Raw genomic sequence first — 11,506 nt, forward strand, 5'->3', positions numbered from 1 at the left:
GCCTGCCAAAATTACGTAGATGACCCTGATGCTGAAAATTGGCTGGGGTCAGGGACGCATCCTGTTTGCAGGCAGAAGTCCCTCCCTGCCACACTTCTACCAGCATTACAGGCAAGCAGAATATCTAGGCTACTTTTCTTTTCCTGTCTGCACTAGCATGTCAGTGGTATTCTGCTATCTATAAGTGCTTCTGTTCCGACTGCTGTTTTCTCCCTACCAGTCACTTCCTTTCATTCCTTTCCCCCAATTCTCTCTTCTTCAGGCACAACTGATCTTGGGGTTTAGTTCTACTGTTCCTGATAGTCCTCTGGTAGCTCTCCCAAATAGCCCTACTGCAAATGTGAGCCTAGACAAGCATTGGTTAGTTATTTATCTGGGAAGGATGAGGTGAAGGCAAGCTCACAGTTGAGCCCTATCCTATCCTCACTAATAACCACACACACACACACACACACACACACACGTGTACTTTCTATCAAGTGGTACACTAGACACAAAGCACAAACCTACCTTCATCTTTTCAGATGCTGATGGATCTATCAACTATGTATTTCTAGCCGTACCTAAAATGTAAGTTGTTTCTTTTCCATTTCTCTGGACAGTGATCAAGAACACCAACCCTGGTTGATTTTCCTCTCCTTTGCACATAAAAGAAAGACTTGCCTTTATCTAGCACCTTTCATGACCTCAGAATGTCCCAAAGCGCTTTACAACCAATGATGTACTTTTTGAAGTGTAGTCACTGTTGTAATGTAGGAAACACAGCAGCCAATTTGCGCACAGCAAGGTCTCGCAAACAGCAATGTGATAATGACCAGATAATCTGTTTTAGTGGTGTTGGTTGAGGGATAAATATTGACCAGGACACTGGGGAGAACTCCCCTGCTCTTCTTCAAAATAGTGCCCTCAGGTCTTTTACGTTCAGCTGAGAGGGCAGACTGGGCCTTGCTTTAATGTCTTATTCTAAACTCTGACAGAGCAGCACTCCCTCAGTCCTGCACTGGAGTGTCAGCCGAGATTTTATACTTAAGTCTCAGGAGTGGGACTTGAACCCACAACGTTCTGACTCGGAGGCAAGCATACCACCAACTGAGCCATGGCTGATACCATAGCAACCACGTTATGCTCAGGTTGAGATTGGCGAACTCAGCCCAGACCAGGAATTGACATCAAAGCTCCCTGTTTTGTATGTCTCTGGCCTTTGTCCTGTAGCACATTTAACAATTTTAACTCTCATCCTATCTGCATGAAAGGAAAATAAAATTCTAAGTCAAGAGAAATGTTTGTTTGCTGAAAAGCTATACAATTCAGCTTCAAAAGCAACTGGAGGGAAGATTTCCTCAGTGTGGTATGTGTAATGAGATTGTAATTTCATTCTTTATAAATGGGTTTATGATTTTGTTACACGTAGCGCACAGACGGGAACCTTCTTCCATTGTTACTCATTGATTGCTCCAGTCAAAAATGTCAACCGGTAAGTTGGAAAACACAAAGTTTGCGCAAAAGAAAACAAGGTTAGAAAACAAGAACCTCCAGTTCTCCAGTGGCAGTTTAATAATGAGAAAAGGAGAACACGCCTGAAGAAGCAGCAAAGATTTGTTTTAAATTGAAAGGGATCATTATGGATAATTCCTATTTAACGCAGGATTATATATATGTATATATCTATAGATATATGAACATCCTGACCCAGTAAAAAAAAAGTAGCATTTTGCAATAAAGCCTTTCGTTTTGTCATCTGAGCAAAATGAAAAAGTGGCAATAAGGAAAAATTGATGATGCTAACAGAAAAAATGAGTGCTACTGTTCAAGCTGAAAGAAGATAGCTTACTAATGCAAAAAAAAAGACTGCATATTAGATATATATAAAATGAAAACATGACTGGGAGTGTGTCCAAGATTATAATCATAAAGTGCTCAAGCTTTCATCTAGTAGTTTATGACATCACTTGAACCCGTCAATTGTCGTAAAGCCCTATTATGCTCCCGCTACTAAATATGTACACGGCACAAAAGACCAGCTGGTCCATCGAGTCTGGCCCCACACAGTCGTAATGCCTTAATGATTCACAACATCTCCAAGCCATCAGCAGCCCAATCTCTTCGGAGAGGCAAAAAAATGGTTAAAATACCCAATGCCAATTTAGGGAGAATAAATCTGGAACATTCCTCTCTGACCCCCTTACACAATCATAACTGAACCAGGAGACCACATTGATCATGATTTATATTACTTAGTATTCCATCTTCCTTTTGGATGCCCCCTTGATCTCCACCCCAGCCTTGGAACTGGTTCAGCTCTCTTTTGAAGGAATGCAGCGAATCCGCACTGACCGCACAAGTCAGTAACTCGTTCCACAGGTCTGTTATCCTCTGGGAAAAGAAGAACTTCCTGACATCTAACCTAGTTCTTCCCTTGCATAACCCACGCGCGTGACCTCTTGTCCTCCCTAGCCTATCTAATTGAACTAATCTGTCTATATGAACAGAGTCTAGCTCCTTCAATGAGCCAGAATTTGCTGGAAACTTGCGCTATATTAATGGCGCCTCTACAGCACACATATTTTTGTGCCAACCTTTACAAATGGCCTATTGGTAAAGTATTTCAACTAGTGTAGCCCTGAGCTATATAGACCAGACATGCCAGGTTCAATTCCCAGTCTATGCTGAATTAACAAATCTCAGCTGCTCAGCGGTCACACAGAAACATAAGAATGTGCAGGGTGAGAAAAGAAGTTGAAGTTCACCGGACCATTCCCTAAGTTCAAAAATCACCACACTATAATCAATCTCTTGTATTATTCAATTGCTTCTTCTGCTAAAAAAATCCAATTCCTTTTGAACTTGCCAGCACTGTCCAGCTGCAATATCTTCCTGGGTAGCCAGTTCAACACCTCGAATCATTGACATTTAAAACTCCGAGAAGGAAGCCATTATGGTTATGGCAGGTCTCTGAAAGAGATGTCCATCTTGTCCCATTTCTCTGTTCTTTCCCCATGCCTTTCAAATGTTTCTTTTCCAACTACTTATCCACTTGCCTTTGAAAAGTGATGACGGATTCTGCTTCCTCCATCATTTCTGGTGGGGCATTCCCTTGCTTGTCATTTTCGTATGTAACATAGAAACATAGAAAATAGGAGCAGGAGCAGGCCATTCGGCCCTTTGAGCCTGGTCCGCCATTCAATATGATCGTGGCTGATCCTCTATCTCAATACCATATTACCACTCTCTCCACATATCCCTTGATGCCTTTTGTGTCTAGAAATCCAACTAGCTCCTTCTTAAATATATTGAGTGATTTGGCCTCTACAGTCTTCTGTGGTAGAGAATGCCACAGGTTCACCACCCTCTGAGTTAAGAAATTTCTCCTCATCTCAGTCCTAGATGTCCTACCCATATCCTGAGACTGTGACCCCTTGTTCTGGACCCCCCCAGCCAGGGGAAACATCCTCCCTGTATCCAGTCTGTCTAGCCCTGTCAGAATTTTATATGTTTCAATGAGATCCCCTCTCATTCTTCTAAACTCAAGTGAATACAGGCCCAGTCGATCCAATCTCTCATATGACGGTCCTGTAACACTCCCTGCATAAAAAAAAGTATCCAAATCTCTTCCTTTGTCTTCTGTAGGCCTAAAATTTCACCATGGCACCGGCACAGGCTCAGTGCAGAGGGGGAGCGGAAAAGACATTAGTAAGGCCACACTTGGAATACTGTGTACAGTTCTGGTCACCCTATTATAGAAAGGATATTATTAAACTAGAAAGAGTGCAGAAAAGATTTACTAGGATGCTACCAGGACTTGATGGTTTGACTTATAGGGAGAGGTTGGATAGACTGAGACTTTTTTTCCCTGGAGAGTAGGAGGTTTAGGGGTGATCTTATTGAAGTCTATAAAATAATGAGGGGCATAGATAAGGTAGACAGTCAAAATCTTTTCCCAAAGGTAGGGGAGTCTATAACGAGGGGGCATAGATTTAAGGTGAGAGGGGAGAGATACAAAAGGGTCCAGAGGGGCAATTTTTTCACTCAAAGGGTGGTGAGTGTCTGGAACGAGCTGCCAGAGGCAGTAGTAGAGGCGGGTACAATTTTGTCCTTTAAAAAGCATGTGGACAGTTACATGGGTAAGATGGGTATAGAGGGATATGGGCCAAGTGCAGGCAACTGGGACTAGTTTAGTGGTATAAACTGGGAGACATGGACATGTTGGGCCGAAGGGCCTGTTTCCATGTTGTAAACTTCTATGATTCTATGATTCTATGAAAATCTGGAAGCTCATCCCTGCACTGGATCTGCACCTGTCTTAGGTTATGTGCTGGGTTTGTGCCAGGGACAAGCCTCATTAAAATATGTATTAGGGACATTCTAAGGGAGCGTCCAGACTTCTCCAGAAATTGAACTACTTTTACGCTATTAGCCAGTGCCACCCTGTTGCATCAAAAGAGTCTGGAGCGGAGGGCAGGGTCTGCCCGCACAACAGGCGTGGAACCTCTTCAATGTGAAATCACTGTCCTCGTACCCAACTCTGGTGAGCTTGTTGCTTGTACTTCGTTGAGCCAGTTTATTTTTATTTGGCTTTTTTTCCACTTGTGAGAGTCTGGAATTTCTATGCACTTCTTTTTAATTATGGGATGGAACAGCCGTTTGTAGATATTTGTTTGGGAACTTGACCCCTCATCCCAAAATATTCAGATCACTTTCCTGGCTAAGGCAACTTACTTAACCTTCGTCAGAGAGGACATAATCTTAAAATTAGAGCTAGGCCATTTAGGAGGGAAATCAGAAAGCACTTTTTTCACACAAAGGGCAGGAGAAATCTGGAATTCTCCCCCTCAAAAGGTGGTGGATTCTGGGACAATTGGAGCTTTCAAGACCGAGAACTATAGATTTTTGTTAGGTAAGGGTATCAAAGGATATGGAGCTAAGGTGGGCAAATAGGATTGAGGTACCGATCAGCCGTGATTTAATTGAATGGCGGAGCAGGCTCGAGGGGCTGAATGGCATACTCCTGCTCCTATGTGGACCCACACTATAGGCAATCCTTAATGGATCCTAACAGCTCTTCATGAGATGGAGAATGGGAGAAAACGGAGATCAGCGACAGAGGAAAGGGGCCACAGATGTGCACCCCATGAGCAGCAACATGTCTGTGACCTGAGACAAACAAACCTACTTCACTTCAAAGGTCATTGAGCTCTTCAGAAACATTTTGAGATCAAGTTCCCTTGGGAAAGAGGGAGAGAATCTTTAACGGGCCTGTCTACCAATAGTGAAAGGGCAAGGAGTGTATTAAGATACGAAAGCATTCCAGGTGAGTATGAAGCTGATAAAGGTGAAAGTGTATGTGTGTGTTACAAACATGGCATTGCAGAGCACTACAAACAGATACGCAAAGGACTTGCACATCTTCCATATCTGGAATGGTGTCCCCTTTACTTCAGAGATTACCCAGTTCCACCACCTCTTTCATGCATTGTACTTTTCTGAGCAGTATGTCCCACATACCCAAAGATGGCACACCTCCTTCCCTGCCCCTCCTTCAACATGGCTTCCAAACTTCTCTCAGTAAAGACAGCCGTCCAGCTGGCACCCTGCAAATTGTCAGGCTTTGTACTCAATTTCCAACACTTCCACCAAAGCTGCTCTCCAAACTATCCATTGTTATGTCCCACAGGAAATGCTCACTGCAGCTTTAAGTTGCTGTCCATCCCTTCTTAGGATAAACATAAGAACATAAGAAATAGGAGCAGGAGTTGGCCTTTCAGCTCCTTGAGCCTGCACCGCCATTCAATAAGATCATGGCTGATCTTCTACCTCAACTCCCATTCGATCCCCATATCCCTTGATTCCTTTACTGTCCAAAAATCTATCGATCTCAGTCTTGAATATACTCAATGACTGAGCATCCACAGCCCTCTGGGGTACAGAATTCCAAATATTCACAACCCTCTGAGTGAAGAAATTCCTTCTCATCTCAGTCCTAAATGGCCAACCCCTTATTCTGAGATTGTATCCCCTAGTTCTATACTCTCCAGCCGGGGAAACAGCCTCTCAGCAGCTACCCAGTCAAGCCCTCTCAGAATTTTATATGTTTCAATGAGATCACCTCTCATTCTTCTAAACTCCAGACAGCATAGGCCCATTCTACTCAATCTTTCCTCACGGGAAAACCCTCTCATCCCAGGAATCAATCCAGTGGACCTTCATTGCACCACCTCTAAGATAAGTATATCCTTCCTTAGGTAAGGAGACCAAAACTGTACACAGTACTCCAGGTGTGGTCTCATCAAAGCCCTCTGTACAATTGCAGCAAGACTTTCTTAGTCTTGTACTCCAACCCCCTTGCAATAAAGGCCAACATACCATTTGCCTTCCTAATTGCTTGCTGTACCTGCATGTTAACTTTCTATGTTTTGTGTACAAGGACACCCGAATCCCTCTGAACACCAACATTTAATATTCTGTTTTTCTATTTTCCCCACCAAAGTGAATAACCTCACACTTCCCCACATTATACTCCATCTGCCACCTTCTCGCCCACTCATTTAACCTGTCTATATCCCTTTGCAGACTCTGTGTGTCCTCCTCACAGGTTACTTTCCCACCTAGCTTTGTATCATCAGCAAACTTGGATACATTACACTCGGTCCCTTCATCTAAGTCATTAATATAGGTTGTAAGTAGCTGAGGCACAAGCACCGATCCTTGTGGCACCCCACTAGTTACAACCTGCCAACCCAAAAATGACCCGTTTATTCCTATTCTCTGTTTTCTATCCATGAACCAATCCTCTATCCATGCTAATATATTACCCCCAACCCCATGAGCCCTTATCTTGTGTAACAACCTTTTGTGTGGCATCTTATCGAATGCCTTTTGAAAATCCAAATATACTACATCCACTGGTTATCCCTTATCTACCCCGTTAGTTAAACCCTCAAAAAACTCTAATAGATTTGTCAAACACAATTTCCCTTTCATAAAACCATGTTGACTCTGCCATATTCATATTATGATGTTTTAAGTGCCCTGTTACTATGTCCTCAATAATAAATTCTAGCATTTCCCCTACTATTGATGTCAGACTAACTAGCCTATAGTTCCCTGTTTTCTCGCTCCCTCCTTTCTTGGATAGCAGGGTTACATTTGCTACTTTCCAATCCATGGGGACCGTTCCAGAATCTAGGGAATGCTGGAAGATCAAAATCAATGCACCGACTATCTCTACATCCACCTCTTTTAAAACTCTAGGATATAAGCCATCAGGTCCAAAGGATTTGTCGGCTTTTAGACCCATTAATTTTTCTAAAACTTTTTCTTTACTAATCTTAATTACTTTAAGTTCCTCCCTCTCATTAGACCCTTGGTTCCCCATTATTTCTAGTATGATTTTTGTGCCTTCTGCTGTGAAGACAGATACAAAATATTTGTTTAACGTCTCTGCCATTTCCTTATTCCCCATAATAATTTCTCCTGTCTCTGCCTCTAAGGGACCCACCTTTACTTTCGCTAATCTCTTCGTTTTTACATACTTGTAGAAGCTCTTTCAATGTTTTTATATTTCTTGCTAGTTTACTCTCATATTCAATTTTCTCCATCTTTATCAATTTCTTGGTTATCCTTTGCTGATTTCTATTCCTCCCAATCCTCAGTTTTATTACTCTTTTTGGCAACATTTTAAGCCTCTTCTTTTAATCTAATACAATCCTTAATTTCTCTAGTTAGCCATGGCTGGATCACCTTTCTGGTGGAATTTTTACTCCTCAAGGGTGTGTATATTTGTTGGGAATTATAAATGATTTTTTCAAATGTTCACCATTGTTTATCTATCATCACATCTTTTAATCTAATTTCCCAATCTACCTTAGCCAACTTGCCCCTTGTACCTACATAATTGGCCTTGTTTAAAGTTAAGACCCTAGTTTCGGACTTAACTGTTTGGCCCATAAATTGCACCCTTACCACTGCAAGAAGTTTGCTGGCAGTGCAGCACCCATATAGTAATGAGTGGTCAGCCCAAAATCTGGAGCGGTCTCCTCAGTACACTAGCTGCACAAAAAGTGCTGCACATGTGCCCCTCAACCAGCAGTGCACCGAGAATACAATTTGGTGATGATCTTAAATTTATACCCTCTAGTTACTGACTCACTAACCAGTGGTAATAGTTTTCTTTTATTTACCTTATCAAAACCTCACATAATTTAGAAAGTTTATGTTAGTTCTCCCCTTATCATTCTATGTTCTAGTATCGAGGGAGTGCTGCAGTGTCGGAGGTACCGTCTTTCAGATGAGACATTAAACTGAGGCCTCGTTTGACCTCTCAGGTAGATGTAAAAGATCCCATGGCAAAATTTCAAAGAAAAGCAGAGTTCTCCCTGGTATCCTGGCCAATATTTATTCCTCAACTAATATCATTAAAAACAGATTATCTGGTCATTATCACGTTGCTGTTTGTGGGTGCTTGCTGTGCGCAAATTGGCTGCCGTGTTTCCTACATTACAAGAGTGACTACACTTCAAACGTATTTAATTGGCTGTAAAGTGTTTTGGGACATTCTGAGGATGTGAAAGATGCCAATTCTTTCTTTTTTTTTCTTCTTTTCTAATGCAAAGAGACCCAGTTTCTCCAGTCTCTCTTCATAACTAAAGCCTCTAATCCCATGTATCATCACCACCCTGGTGGTGGAGTGGCCCTGGGAGTCCTCAACATTGACTCCGGACCCCAAGAAATCTCATGGCATCAGGTCAAAACTAGGCAAGGAAACCTCCTGCTGATTACCACCTACCGTCCTCCCTCAGCAGATGAATCAGTCCTCCTCCTTGTTGAGCACCACTTGGAGGAAGCACTGAGGGTAGTAAGGGCACAGAATGTACTCTGGGTGGGGGGCTTCAATGTCCATCACCAAGAGTGGCTCAGTAGCACTACTACTGACCGAGCTGGCCGAGTCCTGGAGGACATAGCAGACAGACTGGGCCTGCGGCAGGTGGTGAGCGAACCAACACGAGGGAAAAACCTACTTCACCTCGTCCTCACCAATTTACCTGACGCAGATGCATCTGTCCATGACTATATTGGTAGGAGTGACCACCGCACAGTCCTTGTGGAGACGAAGTCCCGTCTTCACACTGAGGACAACATCCAATGTGTTGTGTGGCACGACCACTGTGCTAAATGGGATAGATTCAGAACAGATCTAGCAGCTCAAAACTGGGCATCCATGAGGCGCTGTGGGCCATCAGCAGCAGCAGAATTGTATTCCAGCACAATCTGTAACCTCATGGCCTGGCATATTCCTCACTGTACCATCACCAACAAGCCAGGGGATCAACCCTGGTTCAATGAGGAATGTAGAAGAGCATGCCAGGAGCAGCACCAGGCATACCTAAAAATGAGGTGACAACCTGGGGAAGCTGCAAAATAGAACTACATGCATGCTAAACAGCAGAAGCAACATGCTATAGACAGAGCTCAGCGATTCCACAACCAATGGATCAGATCAAAGCTCTGCAGTCCTGCCACATCCAATCGTGAATGGTGGTGGACAATTAAACAACTAACGGGAGGAGGAGGCTCTGTAAACATCCACAGCCTCAATGATGGCAGAGCCCAGCACGTGAGTGCAAAAGACAAGGCTGAAGCATTTGCAACCATCTTCAGCCAGAAGTGCCAAGTGGATGATCCATCTTGGCCTCCTCCCGAAATGCCCACCATCACAGAAGCTGGTCTTCAGCCAATTCGATTCACTCCACGTGATATCAAGAAAAGGCTGAGTGCACTGGATACAACAAAAGCTATGGGCCCCGACAACATCCCGGCTGTAGTGCTGAAGACTTGTGCTCCAGAACTAGCCGCGCCTCTAGCCAAACTGTTCCAGTACAGCTACAACACTGGCATCTACCCGACAATGTGGAAAATTGCCCAGGTTTGTCCTGTCCACAAAAAGCAAGACAAATCCAATCCGGCCAATTACTGCCCCATCAGTCTGCTCTCAATCATCAGCAAAGTGATGGAAGGTGTCGTCGACAGTGCTATCAAGCGGCACTTACTCACCAATAACCTGCTCACCGATGCTCAGTTTGGGTTCCGCCAGGACCACTCAGCTCCAGACCTCATTACAGCCTTGGTCCAAACACGGACAAAAGAGCTGAATTCCAGAGGTGAGGTGAGAGTGGCTGCTCTTGACATCAAGGCAGCATTTGACCAAGTATGGCACCAAGGAGCCCTGGTAAAATTGAAGCCAATGGGAACCGGGGGAATACTCTCCAGTGGCTTGAGTCATACCGAGCACAAAGGAAGATGGTGATGGTTGTTGGAGGCCAATCATCTCAGCCCCAGGGGCTGCAGGAGTTCCTCAGGGCAGTGTCCTAGTCCCAGACATCTTCAGCTGCTTCATCAATGACCTTCCCTCCAGCATAAGGTCAGAAAAGGGGATGTTCACTGATGATTGCACAGTGTTCAGTTCCATTCGCAACCCCTCAGATAGTGAAGCAGTCCGCGCCCGCATGCAGAAAGACCTGGACAACATCCAGGCTTGGGCTCATAAGTGGCAAGTAACATTTGCACCATACAAGTACCAGGCAATGACCATCTTCAACAAGAGAGAGTCTAACCACCCCCTCTTGACATTCAACGGCATTACCATCACCGAATCCCCCACCATCAACATCCTGGGGGCCACCATTGACCAGAAACTTAACTGGACCAGCCATATAAATACTGTGGCTTCAAGAGCAGGTCAGGGGCTGGGTATTCTGCGGTGAGTGACTCACCTCATGACTCCCCAAAGCTTTTCCACCATCTGCAAGGCACAAGTCAGGAGTGTGATGGAATACTCTCCACTTGTCTGGATGAGTGCAGCTCCAACAACACTCAAGAAGCTCGACGCCATCCAGAACAAAGCAGCCCGCTTGATTGGCACCCCATCCACCATCCTAAACATTCACTCCCTTCACCACCGGCGCACTGTGGCTGCAGTGTGTACCATCCAAAGGATACACTGCAGCAACTCGCCAAGGCTTCTTCAACAGCACCTCCCAAACCCACGACCTCTACCACCTAGAAGGACAAGGGCAGCAGGCACATGGGAACAACACCACCTGCACGTTCCCCTTCAAGTCACACACCATCCTGACTTGGAAATATATCGTCGTTCCTTCACTGTCGCTGGGTCAAAATCCTGGAACTCCCTACCTAACAGCACTGTGGGAGAACCTTCACCACACGGACTGCAGCGGTTCAAGAGGGCGGCTCACCACCACCTTCTCAAGGGCAATTAGGGATGGGCAATAAATGCTGGCTTTGCCAGCGACATCCACATCCCATGCACAAATAAAATAAAACCCTCTGTTTGAAGTAGTTGAATCTAAACTGTCCATTCACCCTCCCTCTCCTGAGCTTCAGTCTACGTCCTTGGTTATTGAGTTTGTGCCTATGTCAAAAAACTTATTCAGTTCAGGTTATCTGTGCAGCATAGAATCTTGAAATTCCTACTTAGGTCTCTCCCGAGCCA

This window comes from Heptranchias perlo, chromosome 4 (genome assembly GCF_035084215.1).
Source record: "Heptranchias perlo isolate sHepPer1 chromosome 4, sHepPer1.hap1, whole genome shotgun sequence".
Taxonomy (NCBI): Eukaryota; Metazoa; Chordata; class Chondrichthyes; order Hexanchiformes; family Hexanchidae; genus Heptranchias; species Heptranchias perlo.